Source organism: Cervus elaphus, chromosome X (assembly GCF_910594005.1).
Source record: "Cervus elaphus chromosome X, mCerEla1.1, whole genome shotgun sequence".
In the NCBI taxonomy this organism is placed as follows: Eukaryota; Metazoa; Chordata; class Mammalia; order Artiodactyla; family Cervidae; genus Cervus; species Cervus elaphus.
The window spans coordinates 19,701,020-19,723,389 of record NC_057848.1 but is presented as its reverse complement, the minus strand read 5'-3'; positions in this window follow the sequence as shown (position 1 = coordinate 19,723,389).

The following is a 22,370-nucleotide window of genomic DNA, read 5'->3' as shown; positions in this document are numbered from 1 at the left end:
GGAGGCACTGTTCTCCGCGTCCCTCTGGAGTTTTCAAAGGATGTGAGGCCTCCGGTCGCGATGAGGTGGGGAACTAAGTCTTTCTCTGTGGTCTCCAGAGGGGATTCAGACATGCTTTCATCTTGGGGGATGCAAGACGAGCCTGCATTCTAGTCACTGCAGGGATATTCGGCCTTATTTCGAGTCAGGGCATCGCGGTGTCCATTCCACTTGAGGCCGCAAACTCAGGGTCCATCTCAGATACCTAGAGCTGAGAGAAGCCTCCTCTTGAGGTGCTTGTGGTAAGGTGGTATTCCTCTGAAGTCGAAGCCAGGGACTAACCTCTCATCTCGAGTTGATTTTTGGTCCACGAAGCTCTTTCGTGATGCTACAGTGACCTCAGGACCCCTCTAGCCTTGAAACAGTGTTCTTGGGGTTTCTCTGGAGTGCCATCAAGGAAATCAAGGCTCCTTTCCTGTGTGATGTGCAACACGGAATTGCTCTGCACGCAGTGCAGGGGAATCGGGCCTCATCTCGCGGCGAGGGGGAAGTCTCATGGTTTTTCTCTAGCTGTGGCGGGAAGCTGGGGTATATTCTCGAGTTACGACGAGGATGGCCCTTCCACACACGTGTTTGTTCAGCGACGTCAGGACTCCTGCTTAGTTGCGTGGGACAACTCGGGATTCTCCTCGAGGCTTGGCAGGGCAATTGGGACGCCTCTCCAGCTGAGGCGGGAGACCAAGGGTCCCTTTCCACGTGCCACAGGAATCCTGGGACTCCTATCATGTTTCACGAGGAGTCAGGCATCGTCTCCTTTGGAGGCACAGATCTCCGCGTCGCTCTAGAGTTTTAAAAGGATGTGAGTCCTCCGGTCGCGATGAGGTAGGGATCAAGGTCTCTCTCTGTGGTCTCCACAGGGGATTCAGACATCCTTTCGTCTTGGGAGATGCAAGACGAGCCTGCATTCAAGTCACTGCAGGGATATCTGGCCTTATTTCGAGTCAGGGCATAGGGGTGTCCATTCCACTTGAGGCCGCAATCTCAGGGTCCCTATCACATACCTAGAGCTGAGAGAAGCCTCCTCTTGAGGTGCTTGTGGTAAGGTGGTATTCCTCTGGAGTCGAAGCCAGGGACTAACCTCTCATCTTGAGTTGATTTTTGGTCCACGGAGCTCCTTCGTGTTGCTACAGTGACCTCAGGTTCCCTCTAGCCTTGAAACAGTGTTCTTGGGGTTTCTCTGGAGTGCCATCAAGGAAATCAAGGCTCCTTTCCTGTGTGATGTGCAACACGGAATTGCTCTGCACGCAGTGCAGGGGAATCGGGCCTCATCTCACGGCGAGCGGGAAGTCTCATGGTTTTTCTCGAGTTGCGGCGGGAAGCTGGGTTACAATCTCAAGATACGACGGGGATGGCCCTTCCACACACGTGTGTGTTCAGCGACTCAGGACTCCTGCCTAGTTGCGAGGGAAAACTCGGGATTCTCCTCGAGGCTTGGCAGGGCAATTGGGAAGCCTCTCCAGCTGAGGCGGGAGACCAAGGGTCCCTTTCCACGTGCCACAGGAATCCTGGGACTCTTATCAAGTTTCTCGAGGAGTCAGGCATCGTCTCCTTTGGAGGCACTGATCTCTGCGTCCCTCTGGAGTTTTCAAAGGATGTGAGGCCTCCGGTCGCGATGAGGTGGGTAACTAGATCTTTCTCTGTGGTCTCCACAGGGGATTCAGACATCCTTTCGTCTTGGGAGATGCAAGACGAGCCTGCATTCAAGTCACTGCAGGGATATCCGGCTTTATTTCGAGTCAGGGCCTCGCGGTGTCCATTCCACTTGAGGCCGCAAACTCAGGGTCCCTCTCACATACCTAGAGCTGAGAGAAGCCTCCTCTTGAGGTGCTTGTGGTAAGGTGGTATTCCTCTGGAGTCGAAGCCAGGGACTAACCTCTCATCTCGAGTTGACTTTTGGTCCACGGAGCTCTTTCGTGTTACTACAGTGACCTCAGGATCCCTCTAGCCTTGAAACAGTGTTCTTGGGGTTTCTCTGGAGTGCCATCAAGGAAATCAAGTCTCCTTTCATGTGTGATGTGCAATACGGAATTGCTCTGCACGCAGTGCAGGGGAATCGGGCCTCATCTCGCGGCGAGGGGGAAGTCTCATGGTTTTTCTCGAGTTGCGGCGGGAACCTGGGTTATAATCTCAAGTTACGACGGCGATGGCCCTTCCATACACCTGTTTATTCAGCGACGTCAGGACTCCTGCCTAGTTGCGAGGGACAACTCGGGATTCTCCTCGAGGCTTGGCAGGGCAATTGGGAAGCCTCTCCAGCTGAGGCGGGAGACCAAGGGTCCCTTTCCACGTGCCACAGTAATCCTGGGACTCCTATCAAGTTTCACAAGGAGTCAGGCATCATCTCCTTTGGAGGCACTGATCTCCGCGTCCCTCTGGAGTTTTCAAAGGATGTGAGGCCCCCGTCCGCGATGAGGTGGGGAACTAGGTCTTTCTCTGTGGTCTCCACAGGGGATTCAGACATCCTTTCGTCTTGGGAGATGCAAGACGAGCCTGCATTCAAGTCACCGTAGGTATATCGGGCCTTATTTCGAGTCAGGGCATCGCGGTGTCCATTCTACTTGAGGCCGCCAACTCAGGGTCCCTCTCACATACCTAGAGCTGAGAGAAGCCTCCTCTTGAGGTGCTTGTGGTAAGCTGGTATTCCTCTGGAGTCGAAGCCAGGGACTAACCTCTCATCTCGAGTTGATTTTTGGTCCACGGCGCTCTTTTGTGTTGCTACAGTGACCTCAGGATCCCTCTAGCCTTGAAACAGTGTTCTTGGGGTTTCTCTGGAGTGCCATGAAGGAAATCAAGGCTCCTTTCCTGTGTGATGTGCAACACGGAATTGCTCTGCACGCAGTGCAGGGGAATCAAGCCTCATCTCATGGCGAGCGGGAAGTCTCATGGTTTTTCTCGAGTTTCCGCGGGAAGCTGGGTTACAATCTCAAGATACGACGGGGATGGCCCTTCCACACACGTGTGTGTTCAGCGACTCAGGACTCCTGCCTAGTTGCGAGGGACAACTCGGGATTCTCCTCGAGGCTTGGCAGGGCAATTGGGAAGCCTCTCCAGCTGAGGCGGGAGACCAAGGGTCCCTTTCCACGTGCCACAGGAATCTTGGGACTCCGATCAAGTTTCACGAGGAGTCAGGCATCGTCTCCTTTGGAGGCACTGATCTCTGCGTCCCTCTGGAGTTTTCAAAGGATGTGAGGCCTCCGGTCGCGATGAGGTGGGGAACTAGGTCTTTCTCTGTGGTCTCCACAGGGGACTCAGACATCCTTTCGTCTTGGGAAATGCAAGACGAGCCTGCATTCAAGTCACTGCAGGGATATTTGGCCTTATGTCGAGTCAGGGCATAGGGGTGTCCATTCCACTTGAGGCCGCAAACTCAGGGTCCCTCTCACATACCTAGAGCTGAAAGAAGCCTCCTCTTGAGGTGTTTGTGGTAAGGTGGTATTCCTCTGGAGTCGAAGCCAGGGACTAACCTCCCATCTCGAGTTGATATTCGGTCCACGGAGCTCTTTCGTGTTGCTACAGTGACCCCAGGATCCCTCTAGCCTTGAAACAGTGTTCTTGGGGTTTCTCTGGAGTCACATCAAGGAAATCAAGGCTCCTTTCCTGTGTGATGTGCAACACGGAATTGCTCTGCACGCAGTGCAGGGGAATCGGGCCTTATCTGGCGGCGAGGGGGAAGTCTCATGGTTTTTCTCGAGTTGCGGCGGGAACCTGGGTTATATTCTCGAGTTACGACGGCGAAGGTCCTTCCACACACGTGTTTGTTCAGCGATGTCAGGACTCCTGCCTAGTTGCGAGGGACAACTCGGGATTCTCCTCGAGGCTTGGCAGGGCAACTGGGACGCCTCTCCAGCTGAGGCGGGAGACCAAGGGTCCCTTTCCTCGTGCCACAGGAATCCTGGGACTCCTATCAAGTTTCACGAGGAGTCAGGCATCGTGTCCTTTGGAGGCACTGATCTCCGCGTACCTCTCGAGTTTTGAAAGGATGTGAGGCCTCCGGTCGTGATGAGGTGGGGAACTAGGTCTTTCTCTGTGGTCTCCACAGGGGATTCAGACATCCTTTCGTCTTGGGAGATGCAAGACGAGCCTGCATTCCCGTCACTGCAGGGATATCCGGCCTTATTTCGAGTCAGGGCATCGCGGTGTCCATTCCACTTGAGGCCGCAAACTCAGGGTCCATCTCAGATACCTAGAGCTGAGAGAAGCCTCCTCTTGAGGTGCTTGTGGTAAGGTGGTATTCCTCTGAAGTCGAAGCCAGGGACTAACCTCTCATCTCGAGTTGATTTTTGGTCCACGAAGCTCTTTCGTGATGCTACAGTGACCTCAGGACCCCTCTAGCCTTGAAACAGTGTTCTTGGGGTTTCTCTGGAGTGCCATCAAGGAAATCAAGGCTCCTTTCCTGTGTGATGTGCAACACGGAATTGCTCTGCACGCAGTGCAGGGGAATCGGGCCTCATCTCGCGGCGAGGGGGAAGTCTCATGGTTTTTCTCTAGCTGTGGCGGGAAGCTGGGGTATATTCTCGAGTTACGACGAGGATGGCCCTTCCAAACACGTGTTTGTTCAGCGACGTCAGGACTCCTGCTTAGTTGCGTGGGACAACTCGGGATTCTCCTCGAGGCTTGGCAGGGCAATTGGGACGCCTCTCCAGCTGAGGCGGGAGACCAAGGGTCCCTTTCCACGTGCCACAGGAATCCTGGGACTCCTATCATGTTTCACGAGGAGTCAGGCATCGTCTCCTTTGGAGGCACAGATCTCCGCGTCGCTCTAGAGTTTTAAAAGGATGTGAGTCCTCCGGTCGCGATGAGGTAGGGATCAAGGTCTCTCTCTGTGGTCTCCACAGGGGATTCAGACATCCTTTCGTCTTGGGAGATGCAAGACGAGCCTGCATTCAAGTCACTGCAGGGATATCTGGCCTTATTTCGAGTCAGGGCATAGGGGTGTCCATTCCACTTGAGGCCGCAATCTCAGGGTCCCTATCACATACCTAGAGCTGAGAGAAGCCTCCTCTTGAGGTGCTTGTGGTAAGGTGGTATTCCTCTGGAGTCGAAGCCAGGGACTAACCTCTCATCTTGAGTTGATTTTTGGTCCACGGAGCTCCTTCGTGTTGCTACAGTGACCTCAGGTTCCCTCTAGCCTTGAAACAGTGTTCTTGGGGTTTCTCTGGAGTGCCATCAAGGAAATCAAGGCTCCTTTCCTGTGTGATGTGCAACACGGAATTGCTCTGCACGCAGTGCAGGGGAATCGGGCCTCATCTCACGGCGAGCGGGAAGTCTCATGGTTTTTCTCGAGTTGCGGCGGGAAGCTGGGTTACAATCTCAAGATACGACGGGGATGGCCCTTCCACACACGTGTGTGTTCAGCGACTCAGGACTCCTGCCTAGTTGCGAGGGAAAACTCGGGATTCTCCTCGAGGCTTGGCAGGGCAATTGGGAAGCCTCTCCAGCTGAGGCGGGAGACCAAGGGTCCCTTTCCACGTGCCACAGGAATCCTGGGACTCTTATCAAGTTTCACGAGGAGTCAGGCATCGTCTCCTTTGGAGGCACTGATCTCTGCGTCCCTCTGGAGTTTTCAAAGGATGTGAGGCCTCCGGTCGCGATGAGGTGGGTAACTAGATCTTTCTCTGTGGTCTCCACAGGGGATTCAGACATCCTTTCGTCTTGGGAGATGCAAGACGAGCCTGCATTCAAGTCACTGCAGGGATATCCGGCTTTATTTCGAGTCAGGGCCTCGCGGTGTCCATTCCACTTGAGGCCGCAAACTCAGGGTCCCTCTCACATACCTAGAGCTGAGAGAAGCCTCCTCTTGAGGTGCTTGTGGTAAGGTGGTATTCCTCTGGAGTCGAAGCCAGGGACTAACCTCTCATCTCGAGTTGACTTTTGGTCCACGGAGCTCTTTCGTGTTACTACAGTGACCTCAGGATCCCTCTAGCCTTGAAACAGTGTTCTTGGGGTTTCTCTGGAGTGCCATCAAGGAAATCAAGTCTCCTTTCATGTGTGATGTGCAATACGGAATTGCTCTGCACGCAGTGCAGGGGAATCGGGCCTCATCTCGCGGCGAGGGGGAAGTCTCATGGTTTTTCTCGAGTTGCGGCGGGAACCTGGGTTATAATCTCAAGTTACGACGGCGATGGCCCTTCCATACACCTGTTTATTCAGCGACGTCAGGACTCCTGCCTAGTTGCGAGGGACAACTCGGGATTCTCCTCGAGGCTTGGCAGGGCAATTGGGAAGCCTCTCCAGCTGAGGCGGGAGACCAAGGGTCCCTTTCCACGTGCCACAGTAATCCTGGGACTCCTATCAAGTTTCACAAGGAGTCAGGCATCATCTCCTTTGGAGGCACTGATCTCCGCGTCCCTCTGGAGTTTTCAAAGGATGTGAGGCCCCCGTCCGCGATGAGGTGGGGAACTAGGTCTTTCTCTGTGGTCTCCACAGGGGATTCAGACATCCTTTCGTCTTGGGAGATGCAAGACGAGCCTGCATTCAAGTCACCGTAGGTATATCGGGCCTTATTTCGAGTCAGGGCATCGCGGTGTCCATTCTACTTGAGGCCGCCAACTCAGGGTCCCTCTCACATACCTAGAGCTGAGAGAAGCCTCCTCTTGAGGTGCTTGTGGTAAGGTGGTATTCCTCTGGAGTCGAAGCCAGGGACTAACCTCTCATCTCGAGTTGATTTTTGGTCCACGGCGCTCTTTTGTGTTGCTACAGTGACCTCAGGATCCCTCTAGCCTTGAAACAGTGTTCTTGGGGTTTCTCTGGAGTGCCATGAAGGAAATCAAGGCTCCTTTCCTGTGTGATGTGCAACACGGAATTGCTCTGCACGCAGTGCAGGGGAATCAAGCCTCATCTCATGGCGAGCGGGAAGTCTCATGGTTTTTCTCGAGTTTCCGCGGGAAGCTGGGTTACAATCTCAAGATACGACGGGGATGGCCCTTCCACACACGTGTGTGTTCAGCGACTCAGGACTCCTGCCTAGTTGCGAGGGACAACTCGGGATTCTCCTCGAGGCTTGGCAGGGCAATTGGGAAGCCTCTCCAGCTGAGGCGGGAGACCAAGGGTCCCTTTCCACGTGCCACAGGAATCTTGGGACTCCGATCAAGTTTCACGAGGAGTCAGGCATCGTCTCCTTTGGAGGCACTGATCTCTGCGTCCCTCTGGAGTTTTCAAAGGATGTGAGGCCTCCGGTCGCGATGAGGTGGGGAACTAGGTCTTTCTCTGTGGTCTCCACAGGGGACTCAGACATCCTTTCGTCTTGGGAAATGCAAGACGAGCCTGCATTCAAGTCACTGCAGGGATATTTGGCCTTATGTCGAGTCAGGGCATAGGGGTGTCCATTCCACTTGAGGCCGCAAACTCAGGGTCCCTCTCACATACCTAGAGCTGAAAGAAGCCTCCTCTTGAGGTGTTTGTGGTAAGGTGGTATTCCTCTGGAGTCGAAGCCAGGGACTAACCTCCCATCTCGAGTTGATATTCGGTCCACGGAGCTCTTTCGTGTTGCTACAGTGACCCCAGGATCCCTCTAGCCTTGAAACAGTGTTCTTGGGGTTTCTCTGGAGTCACATCAAGGAAATCAAGGCTCCTTTCCTGTGTGATGTGCAACACGGAATTGCTCTGCACGCAGTACAGGGGAATCGGGCCTTATCTGGCGGCGAGGGGGAAGTCTCATGGTTTTTCTCGAGTTGCGGCGGGAACCTGGGTTATATTCTCGAGTTACGACGGCGAAGGTCCTTCCACACACGTGTTTGTTCAGCGATGTCAGGACTCCTGCCTAGTTGCGAGGGACAACTCGGGATTCTCCTCGAGGCTTGGCAGGGCAACTGGGACGCCTCTCCAGCTGAGGCGGGAGACCAAGGGTCCCTTTCCTCGTGCCACAGGAATCCTGGGACTCCTATCAAGTTTCACGAGGAGTCAGGCATCGTGTCCTTTGGAGGCACTGATCTCCGCGTACCTCTCGAGTTTTGAAAGGATGTGAGGCCTCCGGTCGTGATGAGGTGGGGAACTAGGTCTTTCTCTGTGGTCTCCACAGGGGATTCAGACATCCTTTCGTCTTGGGAGATGCAAGACGAGCCTGCATTCCCGTCACTGCAGGGATATCCGGCCTTATTTCGACTCAGGGCATCGCGGTGTCCATTCCACATGAGGCCGCCAACTCAGGGTCCCTCTCACATACCTAGAGCAGAGAGAGGCCTCCTCTTGAGGTGCTTGTGGTAAGGTGGTATTCCTCTGGAGTCGAAGTCAGGGACTAACCTCTCATCTCGAGTTGATTTTTGGTCCACGGTGCTCTTTCGTGTTGCTACCGTGACCTCAGGATCCCTCTAGCCTTGAAACAGTGTTCTTGGGGTTTCTCTGGAGTGCCATCAAGGAAATTAAGGCTCCTTTCATGTGTGATGTGCAACACGGAATTGCTCTGCACGCAGTGCAGGGGAATCGAGCCTCATCTCATGGCGAGCGGGAAGTCTCATGGTTTTTCTCGAGTTTCCGCGGGAAGCTGGGTTACAATCTCAAGATACGACGGGGATGGCCCTTCCACACACGTGTGTGTTCAGCGACTCAGGACTCCTGCCTAGTTGCGAGGGACAACTCGGGATTCTCCTCGAGGCTTGGCAGGGCAATTGGGAAGCCTCTCCAGCTGAGGCGGGAGACCAAGGGTCCCTTTCCACGTGCCACAGGAATCTTGGGACTCAGATCAAGTTTCACGAGGAGTCAGGCATCGTCTCCTTTGGAGGCACTGATCTCTGCGTCCCTCTGGAGTTTTCAAAGGATGTGAGGCCTCCGGTCGCGATGAGGTGGGGAACTAGGTCTTTCTCTGTGGTCTCCACAGGGGACTCAGACATCCTTTCGTCTTGGGAAATGCAAGAGGAGCCTGCATTCAAGTCACTGCAGGGATATTTGGCCTTATGTCGAGTCAGGGCATAGAGGTGTCCATTCCACTTGAGGCCGCAAACTCAGGGTCCCTCTCACATACCTAGAGCTGAAAGAAGCCTCCTCTTGAGGTGTTTGTGGTAAGGTGGTATTCCTCTGGAGTCGAAGCCAGGGACTAACCTCCCATCTCGAGTTGATATTCGGTCCACGGAGCTCTTTCGTGTTGCTACAGTGACCCCAGGATCCCTCTAGCCTTGAAACAGTGTTCTTGGGGTTTCTCTGGAGTGACATCAAGGAAATCAAGGCTCCTTTCCTGTGTGATGTGCAACACGGAATTGCTCTGCACGCAGTGCAGGGGAATCGGGCCTCATCTGGCGGCGAGGGGGAAGTCTCATGGTTTTTCTCGAGTTGCGGCGGGAACCTGGGGTATATTCTCGAGTTACGACGGCGAAGGCCCTTCCACACACGTGTTTGTTCATCGATGTCAGGACTCCTGCCTAGTTGCGAGGGACAACTCGGGATTCTCCTCGAGGCTTGGCAGGGCAACTTGGACGCCTCTCCAGCTGAGGCGGGAGACCAAGGGTCCCTTTCCTCGTGCCACAGGAATCCTGGGACTCCTATCAAGTTTCACGAGGAGTCAGGCATCGTGTCCTTTGGAGGCACTGATCTCCGCGTACCTCTCGAGTTTTGAAAGGATGTGAGGCCTCCGGTCGTGATGAGGTGGGGAACTAGGTCTTTCTCTGTGGTCTCCACAGGGGATTCAGACAGCCTTTCGTCTTGGGAGATGCAAGACGAGCCTGCATTCCCGTCACTGCAGGGATATCCGGCCTTATTTCGAGTCAGGGCATCGCGGTGTCCATTCCACATGAGGCCGCCAACTCAGGGTCCCTCTCACATACCTAGAGCAGAGAGAGGCCTCCTCTTGAGGTGCTTGTGGTAAGGTGGTATTCCTCTGGAGTCGAAGTCAGGGACTAACCTCTCATCTCGAGTTGATTTTTGGTCCACGGTGCTCTTTCGTGTTGCTACCGTGACCTCAGGATCCCTCTAGCCTTGAAACAGTGTTCTTTTGGTTTCTCTGGAGTGCCATCAAGGAAATCAAGGCTCCTTTCACGTGTGATGTGCAACACGGAATTGCTCTGCACGCAGTGCAGGGGAATCGGGCCTCATCTCGCGGCGAGGGGGAAGTCTCATGGTTTTTCTCGAGTTGCGGCGGGAAGCTGGGTTACATTCTCAAGTTACAAGGGGGATGGCCCTTCCACACACGTGTGTGTTCAGCGATGTCAGGACTCCTGCCTAGTTGCGAGGGACAACTCGTGATTCTCCTCGAGGCGTGGCAGGGTATTTGGGACGCCTCTCCAGCTGAGGCGGGAGACCAAGGGTCTCTTTCCACGTGCCACAGGAATCCTGGGACTCCTATCAAGTTTCACGAGGAGTCAGGCATCGTCTCCTTTGGAGGCACAGATCTCCGCGTCCCTCTGGAGTTTTCAAAGTATCTGAGTCCTCCGGTCGCGATGAGGTGGGTATCAAGGTCTTTCTCTGTGGTCTCCACAGGGGATTCAGTCATCCTTTCGTCTTGGGAGATGCAAGACGAGCCTGCATTCAAGTCACTGCAGGGATATCTCGCCTTATTTCGATTCAGGACATCGCGGTGTCCATTCCACTTGAGGCCGCAAACTCAGGGTCCCTCTCACATACCTAGAGCTGAGAGAAGCGTCCTCTTGAGGTGCTTGTGGTAAGGTGGTATTCCTCTGGAGTCGAAGCCAGGGACTAACCTCTCATCTCGAGTTGATTTTTGGTCCTCGGAGCACTTTCGTGTTGCTACAGTGACCTCAGGATCCCTCTAGCCTTGAAACAGTGTTCTTGGGGTTTCTCTGGAGTGCCATCAAGGAAATCTATGCTCCTTTCATGTGTGATGTGAAACACGGAATTGCTCTGCACACAGTGCAGGGGAATGGGGCCTCATCTCGCGGCGAGGGGGAAGTCTCATGGTTTTTCTCGAGTTGCGGCGGGAACCTGGGGTATATTCTCGAGTTACGACGGGGATGGCCCTTCCAGACACGTGTTTGATGAGCGACGTCAGGACTCCTGCCTAGTTGCGAGGGACAACTCGTGATTCTCCTCGAGGCTTGCCAGAGCAATTGGGACGCCTCTCCAGCTGAGGCGGGAGACCAAGTGTCCCTTTCCACGTGCCACAGGAATCCTGGGACTCCTATCAAGTTTCAGAAGGAGTCAGGCATCCTCTGCTTTGGAGGCACTGATCTCCGCGTCCCTCTGGAGTTTTCAAAGGATGTGAGGCCTCCGGTCGCGATGAGGTGGGGAGCTAAGTCTTTCTCTGTGGTCTCCAGAGGGGATTCAGATATGCTTTCATCTTGGGAGATGCAAGACGAGCCTGCATTCTAGTCACTGCAGGTATATCGGCCTTATTTCGAGTCAGGGCATCGCGGTGTCCATTCTACTTGAGGCCGCCAACTCAGGGTCTATCTCAGATACCTAGAGCTAAGAGAAGCCTCCTCTTGAGGTGCTTGTGGTAAGGTGGTATTCCTCTGAAGTCGAAGCCAGGGACTAACCTCTCATCTCGAGTTGATTTTTGGTCCACGGAGCTCTTTCGTGTTGCTACAGTGACCTCAGGACCCCTCTAGCCTTGAAACAGTGTTCTTGGGGTTTCTCTGGAGTGCCATCAAGGAAATCAAGTCTCCTTTCATGTGTGATGTGCAATACGGAATTGCTCTGCACGCAGTGCAGGGGAATCGGGCCTCATCTCGCGGCGAGGGGGAAGTCTCATGGTTTTTCTCGAGTTGCGGCGGGAACCTGGGATATATTCTCGAGTTACGACGGGGATGGCCCTTCCAGCCACGTGTTTGTTCAGCGAAGTCAGGACTCCTGCCTAGTTGCGAGGGACAACTCGGGATTCTCCTCGAGGCTTGGCAGGGCAATTGGGACGCCTCTCCAGCTGAGGCGGGAGACGAAGAGTCCCTTTCCACGTGCCACAGGAATCCTGGGACTCCTATCAAGTTTCACAAGGAGTCAGGCATCGTCTCCTTTGGAGGCACTGATCTCCGCGTCCCTCTGGACTTTTCCAAGGATATGAGGCCCCCGTCCGCGATGAGGTGGGGAACTAGGTCTTTCTCTGTTGTCTCCACAGGGGATTCAGACATCCTTTCGTCTTGGGAGATGCAAGACGAGCCTGCATTCAAGTCACTGCAGGGATATCTGGCCTTATTTCGAGTCAGGGCATAGGGGTGTCCATTCCACTTGAGGCCGCAATCTCAGGGTCCCTCTCACATACCTAGAGCTGAGAGAAGCCTCCTCTTGAGGTGCTTGTGGTAAGGTGGTATTCCTCTGGAGTCGAAGCCAGGGACTAACCTCTCATCTTGAGTTGATTTTTGGTCCACGAAGTGCTTTCATGTTGCTACAGTGACCTCAGGACCACTCTAGCCTTTAAACAGTGTTCTTGGGGTTTCTCTGGAGTGCCATGAAGGAAATCAAGGCTCCTTTCATGTGTGATGTGCAACACGGAATTACTCTGCACGCAGTGCAGGGGAATCGGGCCTCATCTCGCGGCGAGGGGGAAGTCTCATGGTTTTTCTCGAGTTGCGGCGGGAACCTGGGGTATATTCTCGAGTTACGACGGGGATGGCCCTTTCACACACGTGTTTATTCAGCGACGTCAGGACTCCTGCCTAGTTGCGAGGGACAACTCGGGATTCCCCTCGAGGCTTGGCAGGGCAATTGGGACGCCTCTCCAGCTGAGGCGGGGGACAAATTGTCCCGTTCCAAGTGCCAAAGGAATCCTGGGACTCCTATCAAGTTTCACGAGGAGTCAGGCATCGTCTCCTTTGGAGGCACTGATCTCCACGTACCTCTGGAGTTTTCAATGAATGTGAGGCCTCCGGTCGATATGAGGTGGGGAACTAGGTATTTCTCTGTGGTCTCCACAGGGGATTCAGTCATCCTTTTGTCTTGGGAAATGCAAGACGAGCCTGCATTCAAGTTACTGCAGGAATATCTGGCCTTATGTCGAGTCAGGGCATCGCGGTGTCCATTCCACTTGAGGCCGCAAACTCAGGGTCCCTCTCACATACCTAGAGCTGAGAGAAGCCTCCTCTTCGGGTGCTTGTGGTAAGGTGGTATTCCTCTGGAGTCGAAGCCAGGGACTAACCTCTCATCTCGAGTTGATTTTTGGTCCACGGAGCTCTTTCGTGTTACTACAGTGACCTCAGGATCCCTCTAGCCTTGAAACAGTGTTCTTGGGGTTTCTCTGGAGTGCCATCAAGGAAATCAAGTCTCCTTTCATGTGTGATGTCCAATACGGAAATGCTCTGCACGCAGTGCAGGGGAATCGGGCCTCATCTCGCGGCGAGGGGGAAGTCTCATGGTTTTTCTCGAGTTGCGGCGGGAACCTGGGTTATAATCTCAAGTTACGACGGCGATGGCCCTTCCATACACCTGTTTATTCAGCGACGTCAGGACTCCTGCCTAGTTGCGAGGGAAAACTCGGGATTCTCCTCGAGGCTTGGCAGGGCAATTGGGAAGCCTCTCCAGCTGAGGCGTGAGACCAAGGGTCCCTTTCCACATGCCACAGTAATCCTGGGACTCCTATCAAGTTTCACAAGGAGTCAGGCATCGTCTCCTTTGGAGGCACTGATCTCCGCGTCCCTCTGGAGTTTTCAAAGGATGTGAGGCCCCCGTCCGCGATGAGGTGGGGAACTAGGTCTTTCTCTGTGGTCTCCACAGGGGATTCAGACATCCTTTCGTCTTGGGAGATGCAAGTCGAGCCTGCATTCAAGTCACCGTAGGTATATCGGGCCTTATTTCGAGTCAGGGCATCGCGGTGTCCATTCTACTTGAGGCCGCCAACTCAGGGTCCCTCTCACATACCTAGAGCTGAGAGAAGCCTCCTCTTGAGGTGCTTGTGGTAAGGTGGTATTCCTCTGGAGTCGAAGCCAGGGACTAACCTCTCATCTCGAGTTGATTTTTGGTCCACGGCGCTCTTTTTTGTTGCTACAGTGACCTCAGGATCCCTCTAGCCTTGAAACAGTGTTCTTGGGGTTTCTCTGGAGTGCCATGAAGGAAATCAAGGCTCCTTTCCTGTGTGATGTGCAACACGGAATTGCTCTGCACGCAGTGCAGGGGAATCGAGCCTCATCTCATGGCGAGCGGGAAGTCTCATGGTTTTTCTCGAGTTTCCGCGGGAAGCTGGGTTACAATCTCAAGATACGACGGGGATGGCCCTTCCACACACGTGTGTGTTCAGCGACTCAGGACTCCTGCCTAGTTGCGAGGGACAACTCGGGATTCTCCTCGAGGCTTGGCAGGGCAATTGGGAAGCCTCTCCAGCTGAGGCGGGAGACCAAGGGTCCCTTTCCACGTGCCACAGGAATCTTGGGACTCCGATCAAGTTTCACGAGGAGTCAGGAATCGTCTCCTTTGGAGGCACTGATCTCTGCGTCCCTCTGGAGTTTTCAAAGGATGTGAGGCCTCCGGTCGCGATGAGGTGGGGAACTAGGTCTTTCTCTGTGGTCTCCACAGGGGACTCAGACATCCTTTCGTCTTGGGAAATGCAAGACGAGCCTGCATTCAAGTCACTGCAGGGATATTTGGCCTTATGTCGAGTCAGGGCATAGGGGTGTCCATTCCACTTGAGGCCGCAAACTCAGGGTCCCTCTCACATACCTAGAGCTGAAAGAAGCCTCCTCTTGAGGTGTTTGTGGTAAGGTGGTATTCCTCTGGAGTCGAAGCCAGGGACTAACCTCCCATCTCGAGTTGATATTCGGTCCACGGAGCTCTTTCGTGTTGCTACAGTGACCCCAGGATCCCTCTAGCCTTGAAACAGTGTTCTTGGGGTTTCTCTGGAGTCACATCAAGGAAATCAAGGCTCCTTTCCTGTGTGATGTGCAACACGGAATTGCTCTGCACGCAGTGCAGGGGAATCGGGCCTTATCTGGCGGCGAGGGGGAAGTCTCATGGTTTTTCTCGAGTTGCGGCGGGAACCTGGGTTATATTCTCGAGTTACGACGGCGAAGGCCCTTCCACACACGTGTTTGTTCAGCGATGTCAGGACTCCTGCCTAGTTGCGAGGGACAACTCGGGATTCTCCTCGAGGCTTGGCAGGGCAACTGGGACGCCTCTCCAGCTGAGGCGGGAGACCAAGGGTCCCTTTCCTCGTGCCACAGGAATCCTGGGACTCCTATCAAGTTTCACGAGGAGTCAGGCATCGTGTCCTTTGGAAGCACTGATCTCCGCGTACCTCTCGAGTTTTGAAAGGATGTGAGGCCTCCGGTCGTGATGAGGTGGGGAACTAGGTCTTTCTCTGTGGTCTCCACAGGGGATTCAGACATCCTTTCGTCTTGGGAGATGCAAGACGAGCCTGCATTCCCGTCACTGCAGGGATATCCGGCCTTATTTCGACTCAGGGCATCGCGGTGTCCATTCCACATGAGGCCGCCAACTCAGGGTCCCTCTCACATACCTAGAGCAGAGAGAGGCCTCCTCTTGAGGTGCTTGTGGTAAGGTGGTATTCCTCTGGAGTCGAAGTCAGGGACTAACCTCTCATCTCGAGTTGATTTTTGGTCCACGGTGCTCTTTCGTGTTGCTACCGTGACCTCAGGATCCCTCTAGCCTTGAAACAGTGTTCTTGGGGTTTCTCTGGAGTGCCATCAAGGAAATTAAGGCTCCTTTCATGTGTGATGTGCAACACGGAATTGCTCTGCACGCAGTGCAGGGGAATCGAGCCTCATCTCATGGCGAGCGGGAAGTCTCATGGTTTTTCTCGAGTTTCCGCGGGAAGCTGGGTTACAATCTCAAGATACGACGGGGATGGCCCTTCCACACACGTGTGTGTTCAGCGACTCAGGACTCCTGCCTAGTTGCGAGGGACAACTCGGGATTCTCCTCGAGGCTTGGCAGGGCAATTGGGAAGCCTCTCCAGCTGAGGCGGGAGACCAAGCGTCCCTTTCCACGTGCCACAGGAATCTTGGGACTCCGATCAAGTTTCACGAGGAGTCAGGAATCGTCTCCTTTGGAGGCACTGATCTCTGCGTCCCTCTGGAGTTTTCAAAGGATGTGAGGCCTCCGGTCGCGATGAGGTGGGGAACTAGGTCTTTCTCTGTGGTCTCCACAGGGGACTCAGACATCCTTTCGTCTTGGGAAATGCAAGAGGAGCCTGCATTCAAGTCACTGCAGGGATATTTGGCCTTATGTCGAGTCAGGGCATAGGGGTGTCCATTCCACTTGAGGCCGCAAACTCAGGGTCCCTCTCACATACCTAGAGCTGAGAGAAGCCTCCTCTTGAGGTGTTTGTGGTAAGGTGGTATTCCTCTGGAGTCGAAGCCAGGGACTAACCTCCCATCTCGAGTTGATATTCGGTCCACGGAGCTCTTTCGTGTTGCTACAGTGACCTCAGGATCCCTCTAGCCTTGAAACAGTGTTCTTGGGGTTTCTCTGGAGTGCCATCAAGGAAATCTATGCTCCTTTCATGTGTGATGTGAAACACGGAATTGCTCTGCACACAGTGCAGGGGAATGGGGCCTCATCTCGCGGCGAGGGGGAAGTCTCATGGTTTTTCTCGAGTTGCGGCGGGAACCGGGGGTATATTCTCGAGTTACGACGGGGATGGCCCTTCCAGACACGTGTTTGATGAGCGACGTCAGGACTCCTGCCTAGTTGCGAGGGACAACTCGTGATTCTCCTCGAGGCTTGCCAGAGCAATTGGGACGCCTCTCCAGCTGAGGCGGGAGACCAAGTGTCCCTTTCCACGTGCCACAGGAATCCTGGGACTCCTATCAAGTTTCAGAAGGAGTCAGGCATCCTCTGCTTTGGAGGCACTGATCTCCGCGTCCCTCTGGAGTTTTCAAAGGATGTGAGGCCTCCGGTCGCGATGAGGTGGGAAGCTAAGTCTTTCTCTGTGGTCTCCAGAGGGGATTCAGATATGCTTTCATCTTGGGAGATGCAAGACGAGCCTGCATTCTAGTCACTGCAGGTATATCGGCCTTATTTCAAGTCAGGGCATCGCGGTGTCCATTCTACTTGAGGCCGCCAACTCAGGGTCTATCTCAGATACCTAGAGCTGAGAGAAGCCTCCTCTTGAGGTGCTTGTGGTAAGGTGGTATTCCTCTGAAGTCGAAGCCAGGCACTAACCACTCATCTCGAGTTGATTTTTGGTCCACGGAGCTCTTTCATGTTGCTACAGTGACCTCAGGACCCCTCTAGCCTTGAAACAGTGTTCTTGGGGTTTCTCTGGAGTGCCATCAAGGAAATCAAGGCTCCTTTCCTGTGTGATGTGTAACACGGAATTGCTCTGCACGCAGTGCAGGGGAATCGGGCCTCATCTCGCGGCGAGCGGGAAGTCTCATGGTTTTTCTCGAGTTGCGGCGCGAAGCTGGGTTACAATCTCAAGTTACGAAGGGGATGGCCCTTCCACACACGTGTTTGTTCAGCGACTCAGGACTCCTGACTAGTTGCGAGGGACAACTCGGTATTCTCCTCGAGGCATGGCAGGGCAATTGGGAAGCGTCTCCAGCTGAGGCGGAAGACCAAGTGTCCCTTTCCACGTGCCACAGGAATCCTGGGACTCCTATCAAGTTTCACGAGGAGTCAGGCATCGTCTCCTTTGGAGGCACTGATCTCTGCGTCCCTCTGTAGTTTTCAAAGGATGTGAGGCCTCCGGTCGCGATGAGGTGGGGAACCAGGTCTTTCTCTGTGGTCTCCACAGGGGATTCAGACATCCTTTCGTCTTGGGAGATGCAAAACGAGCCTGCATTCAAGTCACTGCAGGGATATCCGGCCTTATTTCGAGTCAGGGCATTGCGGTGTCCATTCCACTTGAGGCCGCAAACTCAGGGTTCCTCTCACATAGCTAGAGCTGAGAGAAGCCTCCTTTTGAGTTGGTTGTGGTAAGGTGGCATTCCTCTGGAGTCGAAGCCAGGGACTAACCTCTCATCTCGAGTTGATTTTTGGTCCACGGAGCTCTTTCGTGTTGCTACAGTGACCTCAGGATCCCTCTAGCCTTGAAACAGTGTTCTTGGGGTTTGTCTGGAATGCCATCAAGGAAATCAAGGCTACTTTCCTGTGTGATGTGCAACACGGAATTACTCTGCACACAGTGCAGGGGAATCGGGCCTCATCTCGCGGCGAGGGGGAAGTCTCATGGTTTTTCTCTAGCTGCGGCGGGAACCTGGGGTATATTCTCGAGTTACGACGGGGATGGCCCTTCCACCCACGTGTTTGTTCAGCGATGTCAGGACTCCTGCCTAGTTGCGAGGGACAACTCGGGATTCTCCTCGAGGCTTGGCAGGGCAATTGGGAAGCCTCTCCAGCTGAGGCGGGAGACCAAGGGTCCCTCTTCACGTGCCACAGGAATCCTGGGAATCCTATCAAGTTTCACGAGGAGTCAGGCATCGTCTCCTTTGGAGGCACTGATCTCCGCGTCCCTCTGGACTTTTCGAAGGATGTGAGGCCTCCGGTCGCGATGAGGTGGGGAACTAGGTCTTTCTCTATGGTCTCCACAGGGGATTCAGACATCCTTTCGTCTTGGGAGATGCAAGACAAGCCTGCATTCAAGTCACTGCAGGGATATCCAGCCTTATTTCGCGTCAGGGCATCGCGGTGTCCATTCCACTTGAGGCCGAAAACTCAGGGTCACTCTCACATACCTAGGGCTGAGAAAAGCCTCCTCTTGAGGTGCTTGTGGTAAGGTGGTATTCCTCTGGAGTCGAAGCCAGGGACTAACCTCTCATCTCGAGTTGATTTTTGATCCACGGAGCTCTTTCGTGTTGCTACAGTGACCTCAGGACCCTTCTAGCCTTGAAACAGTGTTCTTGGGGTTTCTCTGGAGTGCCATCAAGGAAATCAGGGCTCCTTTCATGTGTGATGTGCAACACGGAATTGCTCTGCACACAGTGTAGGGGAATCGGGCCTCATCTCGGGGCGAGGGGGAAGTCTCATGGTTTTTCTCGAGTTGTGGCGGGAACCTGGGGTATATCCTCGAGTTACGACGGGGATGGTCCTAATACACACGTGTTTGTTCAGGGACGTCAGGACTCTTGCCTAGTTGCGAGGGACAACGCGGGATTCTCCTCGAGGCTTGGCAGGGTAATTGGGACGCCTCTCCAGCTGAGGCCGGAGACCAAGGGTCCCTTTCCACGTGCCACAGGAATCCTGGGACTCCTATCAAGATTCACGAGGAGTTAGCTATCGTCTCCTTTGGAGGCACAGATCTCCGCGTCCCTCTGGAGTTTTCAAAGGATGTGAGTCCTCCGGTCGCGATGAGATGGGGATCAAGGTCTTTCTCTGTGGTCTCCACAGGGCATTCAGACATCCTTTCGTCTTGGGAGATGCAAGACGAGCCGGCATTCAAGTCACTGCAGGGATATCTGGCCTTATTTCGAGTCAGGGCATAGGGGTGTCCATTCCACTTGAGGCCGCAATCTCAGGGTCCCTATCACATACCTAGAGCTGAGAGAAGCCTCCTCTTGAGGTGCTTGTGGTAAGGTGGTATTCCTCTGGAGTCGAAGCCAGGGACTAACCTCTCATCTCGAGTTGATTTTTGGTCCTCGGAGCTCTTTCGTGTTGCTACAGTGACCTCAGGTTCCCTCTAGCCTTGAAACAGTGTTCTTGGGGTTTCTCTCGAGTGCCATCAAGGAAATCTATGCTCCTTTCATGTGTGATGTGCAACACGGAATTGGTCTGCACGCAGTGCAGGGGAATCGGGCCTCATCTCACGGCGAGGGGGAAGTCTCATGGTTTTTCTCGAGTTGCGGCGGGAAGCTGGGTTACAATCTCAAGATACGACGGGGATGGCCCTTCCACACACGTGTGTGTTCAGAGACTCAGGACTCCTGCCTAGTTGCGAGGGACAACTCGGGATTCTCCTCGAGGCTTGGCAGGGCAATTGGGAAGCCTCTCCAGCTGAGGCGGGAGACCAAGGGTCCCTTTCCACGTGCCACAGGAATCCTGGGACTCCTATCAAGTTTCACGAGGAGTCAGGCATCGTCTCCTTTGGAGGCACTGATCTCTGCGTCCCTCTGGAGTTTTCAAAGGATGTGAGGCATCCGGTCGCGATGAGGTTGGGAACTAGATCTTTCTCTGTGGTCTCCACATGGGATTCAGACATCCTTTCGTCTTGGGAGATGCAAGACGAGCCTGCATTCAAGTCACTGCAGGGATATCTGGCTTTATTTCGAGTCAGGGCCTCGCGGTGTCCATTCCACTTGAGGCCGCAAACTCAGGGTCCCTCTCACATACCTAGAGCTGAGAGAAGCCTCCTCTTGAGGTGCTTGTGGTAAGCTGGTATTCCTCTGGAGTCGAAGCCAGGGACTAACCTCTCATCTTGAGTTGATTTTTGGTCCACGAAGTGCTTTCATGTTGCTACAGTGACCTCAGGACCACTCTAGCCTTTAAACAGTGTTCTTGGGGTTTCTCTGGAGTGCCATGAAGGAAATCAAGGCTCCTTTCATGTGTGATGTGCAACACGGAATTGCTCTGCACGCAGTGCAGGGGAATCCGGCCTCATCTCGCGGCGAGGGGGAAGTCTCATGGTTTTTCTCGAGTTGCGGCGGGAACCTGGGGTATATTCTCGAGTTACGACGGGGATGGCCCTTTCACACACGTGTTTATTCAGCGACGTCAGGACTCCTGCCTAGTTGCGAGGGACAACTCGGGATTCCCCTCGAGGCTTGGCAGGGCAATTGGGATGCCTCTCCAGCTGAGGCGGGAGACAAATTGTCCCGTTCCAAGTGCCACAGGAATCCTGGGACTCCTATCAAGTTTCACGAGGAGTCAGGCATCGTCTCCTTTGGAGGCACTGAACTCCGCGTACCTCTGGAGTTTTCAATGGATGTGAGGCCTCCGGTCGATATGAGGTGGGGAACTAGGTATTTCTCTGTGGTCTCCACAGGGGATTCAGTCATCCTTTCGTCTTGGGAAATGCAAGACGAGCCTGCATTCAAGTTACTGCAGGAATATCTGGCCTTATGTCGAGTCAGGGCATCGCGGTGTCCATTCCACTTGAGGCCGCAAACTCAGGGTCCCTCTCACATACCTAGAGCTGAGAGAAGCCTCCTCTTGAGGTGCTTGTGGTAAGGTGGTATTCCTCTGGAGTCGAAGCCAGGGACTAACCTCTCATCTCGAGTTGATTTTTGGTCCACGGAGCTCTTTCGTGTTACTACAGTGACCTCAGGATCCCTCTAGCCTTGAAACAGTGTTCTTGGGGTTTCTCTGGAGTGCCATCAAGGAAATCAAGTCTCCTTTCATGTGTGATGTGCAATACGGAATTGCTCTGCACGCAGGGCAGGGGAATCGGGCCTCATCTCGCGGCGAGGGGGAAGTCTCATGGTTTTTCTCGAGTTGCGGCAGGAACCTGGGTTATAATCTCAAGTTACGACGGCGATGGCCCTCCCATACACCTGTTTATTCAGCGACGTCAGGACTCCTGCCTAGTTGCGAGGGACAACTCGGGATTCTCCTCGAGGCTTGGCAGGGCAATTGGGAAGCCTCTCCAGCTGAGGCGGGAGACCAAGTGTCCCTTTCCACGTGCCACAGGAATCTTGGGACTCCTATCAAGTTTCACAAGGAGTCAGGCATCGTCTCCCTTGGAGGCACTGATCTCCGCGTCCCTCTGGAGTTTTCAAAGGATGTGAGGCCCCCGTCCGCGATGAGGTGGGGAACTAGGTCTTTCTCTGTGGTCTCCACAGGCGATTCAGACATCCTTTCGTCTTGGGAGATGCAAGACGAGCCTGCATTCAAGTCACCGCAGGTATATCGGGCCTTATTTCGAGTCAGGGCATCGCGGTGTCCATTCTACTTGAGGCCGCCAACTCAGGGTCCCTCTCACATACCTAGAGCTGAGAGAAGCCTCCTCTTGAGGTGCTTGTGGTAAGGTGGTATTCCTCTGGAGTCGAAGCCAGGGACTAACCTCTCATCTCGAGTTGATTTTTGGTCCACGGTGCTCTTTTGTGTTGCTACAGTGACCTCAGGATCCCTCTAGCCTTGAAACAGTGTTCTTGGGGTTTCTCTGGAGTGCCATGAAGGAAATCAAGGCTCCTTTCCTGTGTGATGTGCAACACGGAATTGCTCTGCACGCAGTGCAGGGGAATCGAGCCTCATCTCATGGCGGGCGGGAAGTCTCATGGTTTTTCTCGAGTTTCCGCGGGAAGCTGGGTTCCAATCTCAAGATACGACGGGGATGGCCCTTCCACACACGTGTGTGTTCAGCGACTCAGGACTCCTGCCTAGTTGCGAGGGACAACTCGGGATTCTCCTCGAGGCTTGGCAGGGCAATTGGGAAGCCTCTCCAGCTGAGGCGGGAGACCAAGGGTCCCTTTCCACGTGCCACAGGAATCTTGGGACTCCGATCAAGTTTCACGAGGAGTCAGGCATCGTCTCCTTTGGAGGCACTGATCTCTGCGTCCCTCTGGAGTTTTCAAAGGATGTGAGGCCTCCGGTCGCGATGAGGTGGGGAACTAGGTCTTTCTCTGTGGTCT